The sequence below is a fragment of the Poecilia formosa genome, unplaced genomic scaffold (genome assembly GCF_000485575.1).
Source record: "Poecilia formosa unplaced genomic scaffold, Poecilia_formosa-5.1.2 Scaffold112, whole genome shotgun sequence".
Classification (NCBI taxonomy): Eukaryota; Metazoa; Chordata; class Actinopteri; order Cyprinodontiformes; family Poeciliidae; genus Poecilia; species Poecilia formosa.
This window is the reverse complement of record NW_006800051.1, coordinates 441,731-460,706: the sequence shown is the minus strand read 5'-3', so window position 1 is coordinate 460,706 and position 18,976 is coordinate 441,731. Positions and strand designations below refer to the sequence as shown.

At 36.7% G+C, this 18,976-nt stretch overlaps 1 long non-coding RNA gene across 1 annotated transcript; it reads right to left on the bottom strand.

The window, feature by feature from the left end:
- Positions 1-1,816: 1,816 nt before the first annotated feature.
- On the bottom strand, positions 1,817-15,001 carry LOC107837086 (uncharacterized). The gene is made up of 4 exons (XR_001663065.1): positions 14,922-15,001; positions 10,862-10,973; positions 5,879-5,986; positions 1,817-3,285 (listed from the first exon to the last, which is right to left on the bottom strand). It is a non-coding gene; the product is annotated as an uncharacterized LOC107837086 (long non-coding RNA).
- Positions 15,002-18,976: the final 3,975 nt, after the last annotated feature.

Here is an 18,976-nt window from a genome sequence, read left to right as displayed (position 1 = left end):
AAGCAATAATATATTTTTAATTTTTGCAAATATTGTTTTCAGCTGTTCCTTTCACTGTGTCTGTCCGGTGCACATTTTTGGCAAAAAGTAGAGAAACTTGAAATGATGCCCTTTTCTTGACTACTTTTAGTGCACACACACTTGTATTTTTGCTAAAAATTACATAATCAGTCTTTCCAGAATTCACATTTTCCCTCTGGTATATTTCTGCTGCTCCTCTTCATTTATGCATTATTTTCAATGAATGCAGCTGTTAATGTTGCGTCTCTTCGTTTTTCTTACCAAGTGTGCCTCATTATGTGGCACACATAATGTTTAGCTATGGAGTTTTTCCTGGATTAAATCTTTAACAAAACTATTGTTGCCATTAGTTTTATGTAATATCTTTGTTTGGTTTAATGTAACTGTCTGCTCTTCTTTAAATGATTGTTTTACCAATTAGCATAAATGCTACATTGCATATGACTGACATATTTTTGTGTTGATCTGTGACCAGATCTAAAACTTACATGACTTTATTGCTTTGCAGCTGAATTTTCCATTACTCTACATGAATTGAGTTTGTCTTGAAGTACCTTGAGCTGTTAAATTAATAAAATGAAATAAAAACATTCCATTGGAAAACCAGAATTATTGACTGCAAAAGAACATTTTAATCAAACTAAGAGATTAAATAAAAAAATCTTCAGAAGTTCCAGTTTTTAATTGAGCTCGTTTTCAGATTGTGCACTTTTGAATGTCATCAGGATCTACAAACTGACAATGTTGTTCTTACCCATTTTTGTTCTTTTTTCACTGAATTTAATGTAATATTTACTATAATTATGATGACTTTTCTACTTTATGTGGACAAATGCTTTAATTACCAGTGAATTTTGGAGTTATAAATACAATCTGATGCAACTTTCGCTCACTGGACCTTCAAGAAAGAAAATCAGCATGCTGCAGAATAAAATGAATGAAAAATATATAAAATAATCCATTTAAGACTGGTTTACAAACGAGAAAGGAGCCAGAATGTATGGTAATACATTCATACTCGTTGGTCTCCTCTAAATTTCCATTCCTCAGCTTCCTCCTTCTCTCCTGCACCTCATTTGATCCTCCTCTTTACTTTCCTCTCACAACCGTAGCCACTCTTGCATGTCTCCAGCTGTCAGGGTGTGTCAGAACAATGGAGGCAGCACTTCTCAAACGAGAAATATTACAGTAAACCTTTCCTCTCTTGCAAACTGTAACAACTGGTTGGAACAGGGGACATTTTTGAAAGAAAAGTGTTGAAAGCAGGACTGAATGTAGTTACATGCCAAGTTCATATTTCCATGAAAACAACGCTTTTTTATTTTTACACAGTTAAGGGGTAATATATATTTTCTACAAAACGTTTTTATTGTCTGTTGTAAATGGCATAAGGCTGCATTTGTGCTTCATAAGAAAAGTGCTTCATAAAATGAACAAGCGCTTTAAAAAGCAATATGAAGGTGAATTTATAAAAGTTTGGTAGTTTATACGATTTTTGTGTTTTAAATGTGATGATTCATGACCTTTGACCACGGTTGCAACAGGTGTATGAGAGAAACTCAGATTTCTTAGTGGTTTCCCTCCCAGGCTCTTTCTGTTTGAATTTAGAAGCATTTTCAGAGCAGAAGTAATAAATGTATTTTTTTTATTGCTCTGTAGAAACCCTTCTGATTCAGAGCTAGCAGAGTGGAAAGAAAAATGAATCAAATTTTACAACATTACATAAAAAAAAACAGTATAAACCTTCAGCTGGCAAGACTATTCTGGGGGAAACAGTTTAAGATCACCTAAAAGGTTTTGTGACAGGTGGGTTTAATACCACAAACACATTCCAGTATTTTATTATTTTTTGAACATTGATGTTTTTATGGAGTGAATTCTCAGAAAACCTGAGTTATACCAGAGAGACTTCTCTCGTTTTAAGCATTTAAACTGCAATTTATGTCAAAATGTCTCTGGATGGTTTTGAATGTAATTTGTTGTCCACATTTTGTCAGGAAACAGTTGGATTGATTTATCTAAGAAACCTGATTGGATGGCATATTTAAGAACTTGAAAACATGCAGGATGGCATGAAAACATGCTAAATAATAACATGCTGATAAAAAAATCTAGAAAAGGATATTAAGAAGCTCTAATGTTTAATGTTTTTCATATTCTGTAACATTTGCTTTTTCCTCGTCGTTTCTGGTGGTGCACAGCTTTTCGATGCACAATAAATAATTCACTCCACCTTAAAGAAGTTTCTATTTGTGTGTCGGTTTGTGGAAATCTGTGTGTCTGGATGGTTCTGCCTCCCACACACTCCGTGCACTTTCTGCTCCAGTCAGAGATCACATCTTTTAATGGAAACACTTGAAGGTAGAGAGAGGCTGGGATCACCAGAGTAAAGGTTCTGTTTTATGTTTTGGGGAGGAGAAACAATCTGAGTTCTGGAGCAATTTTAAAGCAAAATGTCTGCCATATTCCTCCTGCAGTACGTCTACTGTTCACAAGACATGAACTCTTAATTTGACGCTCATTCAGCAATTTGCTCACCTATAATGCCAAGATGAGGACTTAAATTAATTTATTCAAGTCTGTTTTCTATTCACAATAATAAACCTGTGTAGAGTCTGGAGTCTCGGTCCTTTTAATTTCTTCTCTGCTATTTTCCATTTTAAAAAAACTAAAGTGCCATTTTTACAAAGAATAAATTTGTATATACAAATTCAAAATTTTACTTGGTGAAAAACAACAACACAGATTGTGCGTTGTGTTAGTTACTGCAAGTGCAGTTTACAGCAGCTCATAACTGCTGATCAATAACTGAGGGGCAGGAAGTGAGTCCGACCTTGCTCTTTATTTGGACGCGTGAACAGACCAGAAATCATGGACCTGCTGGCTACTCTGACCACTATTTTTAAAGTGTGTGATAAATATTTTAGGAAGTAGTTTGGGAAAAATCCATGAGACGAAAAGAAGTTGTCAAACAGCCATGCCTCCTCCAGCTGGTACTTTACTCTGGTAAACATGGCTGCCAAAATTTACTATGCAGCTGTTGCTTTAAGAACCTGTTCCACTGTGACGGCCAATCACAGACAGGAGAAGGTGTTTTAGACTGTCCTTGTCAATGACCTTGAAGGAAGCAGGATGGTGGAGATGGAGGATGAACGTAAGATTGGTTTAAAGACCAGTCATCTTCCAGTTTTCCTCTCTCTGCTCGACCATTGACTGCAACATCACCTCATCCCACTCACACAGTCCTCCCCTCCATCCTGTCTCCTGATAGGCCTGTGGAGCGTTGCATAATTCCCAGAGTGGGGGAAGGAGGAGAAGATGGGTGAGAGAGGAGGAGAAAGAGAGAGAATGACTCACGATGCAACCATAAAGCTGAAGTGCTAAAGCCTCATACTTCATCACAAGCAGGAAGAAACTCCAGCAGTTTTTCTGCAGCTTTATTATTAAAGTGAATGTATTAGTTATTTTACACACTTCATTAAAATTTTACTTTGTCTATTGAATGCAGGTTTAAAAAGATGTGACACTTGCTCTCAATGTAAAAATAATTAAAATTCAACAAAAAGTGTTGGATAAATGTGCATAATAGATTAGAAGTGCAATGAGCTAAATGTCAATTCAAACACACAATGGCACTGAAAAAACATTGTGAAAAATATTGAGATGTTTTGTAATCACTTAAAAAACAGCACCCACCCTTTTTCTATACATGTACGTAACTGGACATACGGGTAGATGATCTGGATGTAGAATTTCACTGCAGTTTTCCTCAGAACTCCACTAAGAAAGAAGTGGATTTATATCACTAAACTGCTGCACACAGAAATTGTTCTCAATCATATTTTTGCATTTGCTTCCTGTGAAATCAATGGAGAAAATGGCTAAAACTACATTTCTGATAATACAGTTTTGTTTATTTGACATCATTAATTTACATTTATTGAGACAATGATAAATTAAAATTTGTATGATTTTTTTTGTGTGCGATAAATCAATGGGTGAGAGCCTGGTGCACCCTGGGTAAAATGCTCCAAGAAACATATTGAGTTAATAAATGTCACAATCAATTAATGGATATGAATAATGCAATTTTACATCCTCATTCTCTATTTACTCAGTTTAGATGATGAACTAGTTGTATTTACTAAAGTTATCTTGATAAATCAAATCCTCATAGTCACTTACATGTATGAATAATTTGCCAGTGGAAGTATAACTTTATCAATATCAAAGAATTATTGAAGCAATACAAGGTACTATATCTTGCTGTAAAGTTACTTGTATGTTAAGTTTGTCTTTTTTCAAGTGTACCAAAATATTTGCACTAGAAAATGAACCAAAATTAGTTGGTAAGATTTTCTGTTTTTGTAGTGGAGGGAAGAACAGATCTGTAACATTTTCACAGTATAAAAATAATTCCACTCGTGTAAAGAAATAGAAAAGTAAGAATTTTCTCATCCAGGTAGTAAAAATCTAAGACACTCAAGTGAATCAATTTGCAAAGTAAAACCTCAAGTCTACATATTCTAAATCTATCAAAAGTTTGATTTCAGCAAGTTCATGTTCTGAGTTAGGTTGTTTATATTGGTTAAATACTTCAATGCTTCTCCTTTAGATCTGCCAACCAGCTAGCCAGAGTAATGAAACAACCTCAGACATCCATCTTCTCTCTCTCCCTGTCCTCTTATCTTCTGTAATGTTGATGTTTCATTTGGCCCACAAACAAATGCCGCCCTGGTTTCTCTGGGAATCCATGTCTGGGTGACCTTGTAGAGGAAATCACAGGCCGTCCATCATGTACCGGCGTAGGGAGCCTTAGATTCGATAAGACCCGAGGATAAAATTGGTTAATTTACTCCACAAGGGCCACACGGGGCTTTGCTGTGCCTGGGGAAATCTACAGGCATTAAGCCAGTTATGGCATCCTAAATGTTGCAATTTTTTAAAAACACACCGGGTTTTGAATTTTCTGTATAACTTTTCCAGTTCAGGCATAGCAAACCAACAGATCACGTGTCAAAGTCGAGGCCCAGGGGCAAAATCTGGCCCACCGTAGCTTTTAATGTGGCCCTCTAGACTCCAGACGCCAAATTACCTCCCTCCAGAATTTTTTAATTTACGCAAAAATCAAAAGATTCACACATATTTTGCTCCAATTCATCCCTGATTTCACTGGAAATTTTCCACAAAAGTGGCCAGAAACAGACGGTTTACATGCGATTCCCATCCGCAGGAGGCAGTATTTCTTACTTCTACTACACTGCTGACTGAGTTTTATTTAATGTCAGTTATAATATGATGATCTGAAACACTGAAATGTAACAAAAGAAGCAAAAACAATTATATGGTTGTACGAATAAGCAATCTAGTTGCTCTAGGTGTCTTGTGTTGTTTAGCACCTTCTTGTCTGCCACCCTCTCTTCCATTTTTCCTCTCATATCAGTCACACTTTTCTTTTGTCTCTGCTCATGCTCATCCCTCCCTCGCAGCCCGTCACGCTGTCACCTCTCAGGCTCCATCCATCTATTACACAGACAGCTGTTGTTCCTCTCTGATTGGCTCACCATTTTATCCCGGCTGTGGCTCGGCGCCGTCTAAAATGGATCCCCTTCGCGGGACTCATGGAGACGCCGAACCTGCAGAGTGATTTAACTTTGTGTGCCGGCAGCTCTGACAGCAACGTTAATAGGAAAAAGTCTATGATTTAGTGCATTGAGGTTTGTCTGCTATGGACTTTTATGAAGTGAATTTCTGACATTACGAGTCGTTTATAGTGTGTTAATGTAAACATTTGGGATTTTTTTCCCGTTCATATTTAGAGATTTTGGTTTCTCTGTATGAGGTGAATATAACTCACTTTATCTGTTATGACTGGATGGCATTTCACAACTAGACCTTCTGTCCTCTCACACCCACATTCCCGACGTTCCCTGGTCGCCGGATCTCGACCTTATTTCCACTGCATCTATGAATGAATGTGAGAAAAAAGTGAATGAAAAAGAGAGAGAGATGGAAAGAGAGGAGGGGGATTATAGTGAGTTTAATTTTAGACACGACACGTAATTCCCTCGTTTTTCCAGGGCTTCTATAAATAAACTCTGCTCTCACTCTCAACCCCTGTTCTCAACTACACGATCGCTGTTCGATGGGTAACATGGGAGGGTGGGGGCTGTTGCTAAGCAACCGTATCCTGAATTGGGAGGTCATGTGATTGGCGGATGACTGCCACCATGATGAACCCACATGTAGGCTCAGTGGAAACATCTCTAGATATCAGTCTTTACTACAATAATAGCTTTTCTTCCATTCTGTGAAGTCATGATAAATCCATCCACAAAGTGACAGACGGGTTTTTCTGCCGTCTGACTGCCTGATGGTTCTGTCTGGTTTAACTGCAGTGTTATGTAACGGCACATCCAGGCTTTTAGGTGGTGGGATAATGGGCTGCAGCTCCTTTAATGGACGGCTGTAGATTAACCCGGCCTCTTAACGCATCACTTAGTGCACAAGAAGGTAACAACTGAGGAATTTACTCTTACTGTGGTTATTTAGTGACTGAGTAACAAGTGGAAGAAAATCCAGATTGATGATAAAACCTGTAATCACTGGTGACAGGATCTGGGTTTGGAAAAAAGATTCCAGTTTTCAAAGATTGGTGACTTCAGACTCACTAACTTCAGCAGTTCTCAGCGTTTCCCAGATCGTAACAGAAACTTTCCCATAGATCTAAACCAAACATTTCCAGTTCACCTCAGGTCTGTCACTAACCCAACCAGAAACAAGAAGAGATGATCAGTTAACAACCTTTCTTTTCAAATCTGTTCAAATGACTCCGCAGTTCTGATGATACGATTACAAAAACACTTCGTCAAACATCGTCTGATACTACATACACAAAACTGTGGTCAGACATGGACAGCAGCTTGCACAGAGTCAGACTGGGAAGGCTATTCATCAAACAGAACAGAATACGCTCAAACAAGAATGAGTAATCTCAGCTGATGTTGGGTAAATAAACTCTAAAAAGTCACTTAAAGCCATAAAAAGGAAGATCTTCATCACAGAGACGAGTATTCCTCTCGCTGCAATTCTAAAATTGAGTTAGAGCCTAAACTTTAATTGAGGTGAGTCCAATTAGTTGTAATCTCTCAACAGTGCACACAAACTCCTGCTCTTTCCCACCACTGAGTCAACATCCTGCAGCCAGAAAGTCAGATTATGATGTCCAGGGATTTCTCCTGGCAGAAACCAACTAAATATGGAGGGGGCTTCCCGACACCGGCTGACCCCCAGGAGCCCAGCCTCAGCCACCAGCTGCTCGCTGCCATGCTCCCCGGCCCCCAGGAGGGAACCCTGGAGTCGCAGTCCGGGAAATGGTTGCCGATTGCTGTGGTCTGCAATTCGTCAAGATCATGATTCACAAAATATGCTGGTGCTTTTTGTCCAGCCGTGTGTAGCACAATAAGCTAATTGATCATTTTTCTGCAGGCATCCATCAGGACGGCTCTTCCAGGGAGCTCTGAGGGATTTTCATACCATCAGGGAAATTAGAGAATCCTCTGGACCACAGCGGCGTTCAGAGTCTGCAGCAGTTTCTAAAGCTTTCAGAGACCCAACAGATTCAGCAAAGTGTTTCTCCGTCTTTCATTCCAGCTTTAGAAAATTTAGTAAAATGTTGAATATTTTCTGTGCAGATTTTCAGATGAAAACGTCTCAAACAAATAAATAAGTCAGATTGTTTCATATTAATTTGCAAAATGCAATAATTGTGCCTTCAAAAATAGCTTTGAAAACCAATTGTTGGTTGGTGAAAAAGATGAAACCATCCAAATCCATATTCAGAAACTAAAACTACGCTTTTCTTCCTCAATAGAAGAAAAACAGTTATTGATCTTTTTTTCTGTCATTCCTTGAATTTTGTTTAACTTGAATTTAGTTTTTTCTAATTTAATTTATCATGCCAATTTTCAGTTTTCAACATTTTAGTTTATCAAGTTATTCCACAAGTCTTTTTAAATTTATACATAAGAAAAAAACACAAAGAAAAAAACTGTCACAGTCTCTGTTCTACCGCTGATCTGATGACATTCTCAGGCGAAAGAGGAAGTGAGCTTTAGGATCACGCCTTCCTGAGCATTCACCTTGATGGGTGCACTAAACCCCCCTAAACACCCCTCTGCCCGGCTCTCCCATTGGACTGTCTACGGGAACAGAGTCCGCTCTGATTGGACACCAAGACCCAGCCTGTTGCTGGGCTGTTTCCATGGAGATCACTATGGCCTCATCCAGAAGCAGACGATCAGAGCAGGATGGGGAAGGAGTGAGAAATGATGACGGGCTTGTGGAGTGTGTGAGAAATGTGCGAGAAGGGAAGAACGAAATGTCGAGGAATTAATGGAAAACTGCAGCCATGATGGAGAACGTCGCTGCATCCTACTAATTTAAGACTGTAAGCCTGAAAATGACTGTCCTCCAGCTGTGTCACACAGGAACATTATTAGCATTCGATGAACATTTCTGAACTACTCACAATCGCTCAGGCAGAAATGGAGACGCTTGGTTCTGCAGCATTTTCCAGTAGGAAACAAGAAAACCACACAACTGTACAGTAATTGTAGTTATGTACAACCAAATAGATATTTTCCTGAATATGTTTTAATCTTAAAAACATGTTTTCATGAAAGATTTTAGAGTCCATGATAAAGAAGTGAAGAAACATCTCAGCAAAGCTTTCAGTCCTAAGCTGCTCTAATTGTCTTATTTAAAGATCCTTCTTTTTATCCAAGCTAAAAATAAAAGGCATCCGGTATGATTCATCTGAGTGCACTGTGCAGCACAGCTTGAAGAAACCTGCAGGAACAATTCAGACCAGGATAGTTACCTTCCTGTAAAAACAACCTGAAACTATCTGATCTTTAAATACATATAACCAGACTTTAAAGTCTGGATGCCAGATCAATCTACTGCATGTTTTTATATTAAAAAGAAAAAGAAAAACAAACAAACAAACAAACAAAAAAAAACACAAAAGAAAAACAACAATAAAAACAAAACAAAACAAAAAAAACACACAGGTCTTAATCCAGGTCTCCATGTCCTCCTGAATCTGGCCCTCTGGATGTCCCATCAAATTCACCCCAAGGTGACGGCATAGCGTAGCGTAGCGTAGCGTAGCATAGCGTAGGACAGAGTAGCGTAGTGCTCAGTTCTCCATCCCAGACTTCACTGCTCTCAGTTTTCACATTGAATGTTGAAGTTCCTGACTGGACGACTAGAGAAAGACTAATTATATTTTTCTATTTTTAAGACCCACAAAGAAATTAAAGATTTTTTTTTGCCTAGTATATATAACAAAAAACAAAAACCCAAACAAACAAAAAACACAACCACACTCTTCAGAGTGGAGACTGTTACTGAGGGAAGAAGCTATAAGTTTCCAAGTTGGAAACAGATGTTTGTGATTAATTCAGACTGTAAGAGAGAGAGAGACTTTCAGTTATGGAAAAATGCAGGTGAATCAAAGTGATGAATCATCACTCAGAGCTTTGCTCCTTTCAGGAACATCAAATTGCCCCTTTTGTGTCCGTCATAAACTTTTCAGCAATTCCTTTTCCTGCAGGAAGCCAGATTAAAGAGCAACAGCAACACAAGCAGAACTGTGAGGGAGACAATTTATGGCACAGCAGATGATTTAAAAATGAAAACAAAAGTGGAGCCACTTTAATCAGATGGAGACTGAGAGGGAAAAATGCCAGACGACTCACCAAGCCAAGCTACGATTTATCAAACATTTTCTATTTTTTTAAAATGAAACCAACACAATTTAGAAACAAACTAGTGACACTGCGTGGGAAGTATTCACTAGAACTTCTCTTACAGACAAAAATCAGTCAGTATTCCTTAAAAAGCAACAGTTTAAGAAAAGAATAAGGAACGTGCAGGAAGATTCAAAACATCTACAGAGAGATTAATTAGTAAGATTTGAACTTTATCTGCAGGTGAAAACTTTCAACATTTCCATAGTTTGAAAATGGAGAAAGAAGTTTTAACATTCATAAGAGTTCCATGTCTCCACCATCCAAAAACAAGAAATATTAATGCACGTCATGCAAAAATACAATTTCCTAAAATATTTTTAAATTTCTCATGTTTGCTTTAGATTAGGGATGCCCAACTGCAATCCTCCAGAAACACTGTGCTGCAACTTTCGGACACTTTCCTCCTTCAACTCTCCTCAGTCAAAATGCTGAATAACCTCCTTCGTTCCAACTCTGCAGAACTTAAACGTTTCTGTTAGGAACACGTGACTTTAAACTCAGAACCCTCCTCCTCATTTCTTCTTCTGTGGTATTTCTTAAATTAAATTCTCCATGCATTTCTAAACTCTTCTGTAATTTCCCCCCGTGTGGAACATGGTATTTATTTTTACATTTAATTAATTTTTTCATGAAAATATTGTTTTCCATATTGTAGAACTGTCAGTGATGCTCCTTTTTTGATCAAATACACATTATTTCTAGTTTGTGTTAAAATTTAAATATAAAGCTTAACATTATACCTGATCTATTCAAAGTATTTCAGTGTTACTTTTATGGCACCGACTGCAGTTTTAAATTTGAATTAAATGGCAAATTAAAGGTCTTTTTAAAAAGATAAACTGTGACTCACATAATAAAATGAAGCATTACTTTTGTTTCTGCAGTAACAAAACATTTAATTTTACTTTAGTGGCTATTCTAGAAATGAGAATCCAGGTTTCATTCCTGATCTTCACCCAAACCTAAGGAGCCATTTTCACTCAGTGATGAACTGATGATGATGATGCCCTCTTCCTCCTGACCTTTCATCCTTTCTGCTGTCGCTTCCTGAAGTTCCATCTCGTCTCCATCCATGAGGAGGAAGTGACTATGCAGCTGACTGCGCCCTCTGCTGGAAGCATGCTGGAACAACAGCTAGATTGAGAACCAGAAAAATTCTTATTTTTAAGCAAGGAATTAAACATGCACCTATGTAAATAAAAAATCAGTTAAACATTGTTAGATATTTACATAAACTATAGATAAATTAGTCAGATCGGGATTATTCAATAAAAAAGTTAATTAGTGGAAAAATGTTTTATTTGGGAATAGAATAAATGCTTAATTATAACATTTTATAATTATAATATAACAATATCAGCTGTAATAGTGTTATTACAGCTGATATTTTATCAGTGGAAAACTTGTCATATTTTTGGTGTACAATAAACCTCTGTTAAATAGTGAGAAATAAATGTCAACTTAGTAATTTTGCTTAATTTAAACACTGAGTTGTTCCTACCTCATTAGTAAAAGTTCAAAGATATAATATATGTTGCTTACTATAAATAATGAGCTTTAAACATGCTTTATGAACAAGACGTTTTCTGCAAAGATTAGATTTAATTTTTACAAACCAGATATTCTTTTCAGATTGTATTTTCAAGATCTACTAAAACAAACAAAAAAAAAAAAACACATTGCAATTTGCACTAACATTTTTAAAGTAAATTTAAATATCATGAATTCTAGTATGCCTCACTCATTTATATCTAAGCACAAAAGTAAAGATTTTTAAATAAGTTTAGTCCATCTAAATCATTTATTTAATCAAAATAAGTAAAATTGATCATTTTTTATGACAAAGATTGATTATTTGAAAATATTTTCCTGTTTGTAGCTTGTTTTACTTTAAGTAAATCTTAACATCCATTAATACTACACATGACAAATCACTTTCAAAATACATTAGAATTTAGTTTTTACAAAATTTAACAGAATTCTACATATTTCAATGAACACTGTGCACTGATATATATATCAATGCACAGTGTTCATCCAATCATGCACTGATGGACATATATTAACTTCCACCATTCAAACCTCTCAAACTATTCTCTGAACTTTCAGACAGTGGAAACCAAAGTCTCAAAATTGGGTGGAATCGCCCTTTAGTCGTTTCCAAGGTTGGACTTCAATCGGACGCCAACTTCAGCTTCATGTCACTATTTTTATATGGTTCTAATAGACCTGGCTGTTCTGTGAAATAAGCAGTAAATCAGTATTCATCACAAATTACTTCAGGAGTTTGGGGAACATTTATGATTTAATGTTTGCTGAATGGCTGATCCACATCCACATCATTCCAAAAAGCTCTAAAGTCTTTTGTTAAATCATGATTTAAACGTGTTTATCCTCATTTATGACCTTCTTCCTGCCTGAGCAATAAAAATCAAGAAGTTACTCTCAATGTTGAAATTGTTTCAATGCTTATTTGATTCCAGAGAACCACAATAAAAGCCAATTATCCACATGTGGAAAAACCAGAACCCTAAAGCTCAACAACTCATCCAATGTTTCACAGAAAAAAATCAAAACAAAAACAAGCTCCACAAGTCTTACTGCCTCTAAGGTCAGAGGTCAAAAGAGAGACTGGGCAACAATGGCCTCCATGGGGGTTTTCCAAGTTCAAAACCAAAAAAAAAAAAAAAACAGAAACTGTCATGAGATTTCCAAAATAAACAGGTCCAGTTTTGTAACTTGTTGATGCAAAGCAACACTTTTTAAAATGATAAAACTGCTCACCAAGTCGTTCAGCTCCCTGCATTTATTGCTGAAATCATTTTTTCCCCTCATAATCCAAGGCTGGATTTCCCAAAACACACGTTCCTCCAACCTTGAATGTGAATAATTTCGCTCCATGAGTTCTTAACACAGGGGAGTTTTTACAGCAACTGGTCTGAGCTGCAAATCTAATTCATGAAATACAGTAATTTCCCCTTCCCTACTTTGAATACTGCTGACTGATTGGTTTACGACTCAGCAGCAGCTCCGGCACACGCATAATGCAAATTGTGCTGTTGACATGTTAATGGCTCAAACTTTAAGAGATGCAGAAAAAAATGGAGCAATAAAGAGAGCAGAATGATCACGAAGACACAGAAACGGCTCTTTGATGGCGGAAATTACACATCAGAGAAGCTCACAGCTCCGAGTTCAAACTAATGCTAAATACTGGAAATGTAATTTATACAGGAAATTACCGTTTAACAGCAGGAGATTGTTCAGCAGCAATAAAATCTAATTTATTTTATGAAGCTGCTCATGAAATGACAGGAGGATTTTTATTGAATTAGAGTATCTTTATTAATAATGCTCATAATGATAAAACATTCACACCCAACTACACACCTACACTGATGTACAGCAATGATAAAACATGCAGCAGGGGTGATAAAATGTGGAAATAATTTGCATGGATGATACAATCAGGGTTCTAAAACTAACGTTTTCATTAGTTTAGTTGTATGTAATTGTGAATGTCTAATTTAGTTTCAGTTAGTTTTAGAGTGCGTTTGCTAGTTTTGATTAAATATTAATTTTTTTTTTCCATACTTTGCCCATTTTTAAAATTTTCCTCCCAAAGATTTTGACTAAAGTTTTGTGTTGTGATGATCCATGCATGGATTGGGTAATCAAAAGATACCAAAAAAATATATTCAATTATTGTTGAACAACAAGTGCCACCAGGAAGTTGCAGTGTATGAAGTGCCGTAATTTGCCTACAGCCAGTGGTGGTTTCTGATATGGGCAACCGCCCAGGGCGGCATCTTGTCGCATGAAAGGATTAACTTACAAAATTTATATAAAAAAAATTAAAAACAATTATGGAAAAGTATTTGATGGTTACAAGAGTAAATAACTACAGATTGTGTCCTACTTGTTTTGGTTTTGCATTTTCTTTTTCTGTTTATAGTGATTTTTATACAATAAGTGAAAAGTTTGGGGGCGGCGGGGTTAAATATTGTAATGACTATAGGAGTAATTTAGTTTAATGTGATGACTAGGACAGGCATAGATAAGCCTTGTGCTTCTGCCTTTACCTTTTCAGTGAAGGGATTTAAAATGTTGCAGTGTTTTGATGTAATTGATGACTGAATAAATCAAAGTATTTACTAAAATGTTGTGGTTTTCTTGGATGTCTCAAGCTGCATTTGATTCTGTTTTTATTTTCCTCATCCATCATTATTCCTGCTATATCTGCCCGCTTTAAGACTTTACCACTTTCTAATAAATTTGTAATTAAACATCTCATTAAACACCAAGCGCCTCCCGGCGGGGTTATGCTCCAGGCCGCACTTCCTCTGCTTTGACACCAGGGGGCAGTGTTACCACAAGCAGCTGTTGAATAGACTTATCAGCGGAAACACACATGTTCACCTTGCAGAAACACACATTTGAGCATGAACAGAGTCAATAAAGTCTATTGTGTTTGGATCTAAAATGGTACCTGGCAGCTTGTCGCTCCTGCTCTATTCTGTACCACACACACACATGCACACACACACCTACACACACTATACAGGGATGTATTCATGAGAGTGTGTGTTTGGTTAGTTCTCGCACTGTGAATAAGTGTGTTGTATGATGTATGCGTGGATACAGTGGAGCTATGTGTGGGTGAATATGAGGAGAGCATGCAGGGGGTGGATGGAGGTGTATTTCTGAGAAAATGATAGTCAGCATGGGAACATGTGTGTGTGTGTGTGTGTGTTGCAGTGTCTGGGAGGTTTCTGAGCCAAATTCATTTGTTGCTCCAGCTGAGACAGACAGAACTAATCTACCTGGATTTGTCAGAGAGAAGAAGAATAGCAGCCTCCCAGGTCTGTAATAATCATGCCAACACTTGGCATTCTGTGAATTAAAATATAATTTACAACAGTATTAAAACGCTAAGCAGCATGCACACAGTTTTTGTTTAGCTTCTACTTAATTTAATAAACACCAGAGTTTCCTTTTAATCACAGGCAGATTCACAGATTGAGGAGGAAGAATGAAGTTTGCCTTCAGATCTTGGAGTGTTTTCATAAATTAAAGGATTACATGATCCTCAGGGTCTTGGTGACGACTTTGACCAATCAGTCACAGGAAAAATGGAGGAGCTGAGTGGTTTGATGCACCTGTGGTGAAGCAAACGCAATTCAGTTCATTTCAGTGTGTTTATATGCCACTGATTCACAACAAATTCTGTCCCAAAGTACTTTACAAAACAGATTTCAATAAATTAAAGCAATAGATGGTGAATTCAGACCAGATATCTACCGCTAGCTAGAGTTGGCTAGCAGTAGTCCACAAAAGATGGTGTCCTGAATATTTTATTCTCCGTTCCAACACATGCGTCTCCAATGGTTTAATTACCTCCACCTGGTTCTGCAGGAGCCTGCTAATGAACCATTTAATTTAAGAGTGTTGGACCAGAAACACTAGAGATGTGCTGGTCGGCCATCTTGTACATATTATTGAAAGTCTGAAATATGAATATACCATTAAACTGTCTACGTCTGTCACTGCCAACATTTTAGTGACTTGTCACGTGAACAAACTTATTCACATACAATTTTAATTTAATTTCTTATCAAATGGAAACATTGTAATTGGGAAATTGTGTTTTTCAACATTAACAGAATATGGACAAAGATTTATACATATTTGTAGTGAAAATGCAGCAAATGACTCAAATCAAACTGTTATTTCCTAAGATCAAAAACTGATAGAATAATGAAGTGAACTAAATTTACTGTTTGATAAGTAGGATCAACTGTGATGCATGTTTGACTGAACTGAACTGATTTGTGTAAAGTGTCTTGAGATGATTTGTTGTGAATTGGCAACATTTAAATGAACTGAACACATTTTCAATGTTAAGTCCATTTTGCTCATATCAAGTTCTTGTTTGCATTTTTGTTCAACATAAAAAACATGACAGTCATTTCTTTAAAGACAGAATTTACTAACATTTTTAAATCATTTTTAATGTCCATACCATGGCCAGTCTAACTGGTTATCTAAAAATCTAATCAGCTTTTAATCACTTATTAAACTTTAATATGCTGTGTAATTTACACCTAGAAGAGTTTGTTTAGAGCACCAAATAAAACTTGAGACAAAAATTTAAGTTTCCTAAAAATAGTGGAAAAAATTCTAATAGTAAAACTAATGTCAAAGCATTATTAATGAACTGAAGGACTTAAGAGACATAAATTACAACCTACAAGACAATTCAGTTTCCCACTTATTGAGGAATGGTCATTTTACAGATGAATGCTGCGTCGGCTAAGAATTTAGCTCATTCAAGACTAAATGCTGTCAAGAGGAAGATTATATTGATGGCCTGACTCAGAGTTTTATGACCTACTTTTAATGTTAGAAGGGACTTTAAAGTGTTGAAATTAGGGAAAGAAAAAAAATGACAGTTCACCCGTTAAAAGGCACCAGAGACTCGGCCACACCGGCTACAGAAAACTAAAGGAAAAAGTCCCTTGATTTAAATTTGGGAAGAGGGTAAAGGTGGTGGTGGAAGATGATCGAAGAAACCAAAGGTCTGATTTAAACTGTTTTAAATCAGCGACGTTCAAACGGAGAATTTTTATGGAGAAAATAAAGCCGGAGCTCATCTGATGTGATCCCTGCTGCGACTTTAAATGAAGAGCCATAACTCAAACCACAGGCAGGTTTATTTTCCCCCTGAATCCACAAATCAAACAAAAGTCCACAATCCTCTGCTGATACCAAAGGTAAGTCACAATGAGCCGATGTAGAAACAGGAAGAGATGACATATAGAAAATATATCAGCATCCTTCAGATAAATAAAACATCTCCTCCTGCCTGAAGCGATAACATCTCTGCTGTTCTGACTGGAATATTTTCTTTATAGGCCGACGCTTCGGTGCTGAAACAACAGAAAAGTCAGTTAGTAAGTGGGATGTTACTTCTGATACTTTTTCTATTAGATTATGAAGCTGGAGCCGACAGAACTTTGACAACAAACACGTTTATGCAGCTCCACCCGGCCAGATATGAAGACAGGAATATTTTTATTCACAGCTACGTCTTCCTAACTTCACAATGGACCTAATAATGCATAAACAGGTTTTCCAGAAAAGTCACATTCTAATTTATAAAGTCTTTGGACACAATGATGGGCGTAAACACACACCTACACACACAATTCACTAAGTTAATCTGCATTAACTTCCATTCACTTTTCATTAATTTCTGTTGTCTAAGCTTCACCCTAACTAACCATTATCTGCTCCTGGTCTCGGTGTTACAGTGGATGATTGATAATGAACAGAAGGAGGACAGAAGGTCCGAACCGTAACCAGTAACCCAGTCCAGACAAATATGATGGAAACAAAATCCTGCTTGTTTGCTGCAGAATTTTTTGTGTGATTTTTGAAAGAAATTTTACTAGAAGGTTTGAAATGATGAAAAATAATTTTTAAAATGTGATTTTCACTTTTGTGGAAATTAATGTAAAAAATAAAAAGTTTCCTAAGAAATTACAGAGAAAATAAGTTTAAAATGTTACAGGTAGAACAAACTTTTTGAACTTTTCTGTGCAACAACTCCAAGTCATTTGTGGAAAACTACAGATTTATTTATTTCCACAGAGCATCTCTAAAACATTCAATTGAAAATTCAGCTTGAGAAACTGAAATACCTGACTTTTAGTACTTATTGAGGAAAACTGATAGCAATACTCTAGCAACAAACTACGTAAAAGTTTGCAGTGAACATAAAATAAAATATTTTTTTCTCAGACCAAACTCACTTTGAGCAGCAGATGTGATGATTTGGAACAAACCTCGATTTCTTTTTTTTTAAAGTTTGCTCTTGTTTACAGCCAAATGAGTCTAAGTAAAGTTTACACCGAGCTTAACTTATTTGCTGCCCTTATCAGAATTAAATGAGGACATGTGATCCAGCAGAAATCCGTCACACCCACCTGCTGCTGATGAACTTCCTGAAACCGTCTTCAGTCCAACCAGAACTCTCACTGCTCCAGATGGGAGTGATTTTACCACACCTGTCCCTCATTCACACCAATCAACCTCCGGTTCTGATGACACCCACAGGCCGCTTTATTAGGTACACCAGGTTTCATCCCCTTTGCCCTCAGGGCTTCCTCAGGCTACTAGCAGCTGGAGGAACATCCAAACATTCATGATGAGTAACTTCTTTCATTTCCTGCTTCTGAATATCATCAGGATTATTTTCTCCTCTGTTTGACTGACATTCTGTCTAACAGATGAAGGACTAAAGGCTTAAATGGAGCCAATCATTTCTAAAACAGTCAAACATCTTTTAACGTTTTGTGGGTTTTGGTCTGAGTTCTGGGTAGTTATTGTCCCTTTTCAGCCTCACACAAACTTTCAACAAGATTTAGCAGCTTGTTTTCAGACAATAATTCCTAGGACTTGTTTCATTGGCAGATTATTTCACTTATGACATTTTCCCATAAACCAATGAAACAAGCAAATTTTCATCAATTTTAAGGAATTATTGACTTAAAACAAGCTCCTATATCTTGCTGAAAAGTTACTTGAAAGTTAGTTTTGAATTATTTCAGGTGTAATAAGATATTTGCACTAGAAATCAAAGATATGGAAAGATTTTCTGTTTTTTGCAGTTTTCCGTTCTTAGCTGACAGGAGCATTTATGTCACTTGGAACTCTGTATAATCTATTTCAAAATCTGAAGTGTTGACACTCTTTGGCTGCATAAACTGATTATTAAAGCTACTTTTGCCTTTTTATCATCTTAAACCAGTCTGCCAATTATCCTCTGCTCACTGGACATTTTCTCTGCAAACTTTAGATGTTTTTGCATGAAAACCCAGCAGATAATCAGTTTCTGAAATGATCAGACCAAAGTCTTCCTCTGTCGAATCTCCCGTCTTCCTCATTCAGGAAGTCGTCTTCACATCCAGGTGCCTAAATATATTCAGGCTGTCATGTGATTGAAAACTGTTTGTGTAAACAAGCATCAAAACAGGTGAACTTTGTTGGGGTAGGGATTTTGCTCTATTCATTTTTATGTATCCAGTCAAGTTTTCTCTTGCATTCCCAAAGTAAAATAATAATAAAAAAAATAC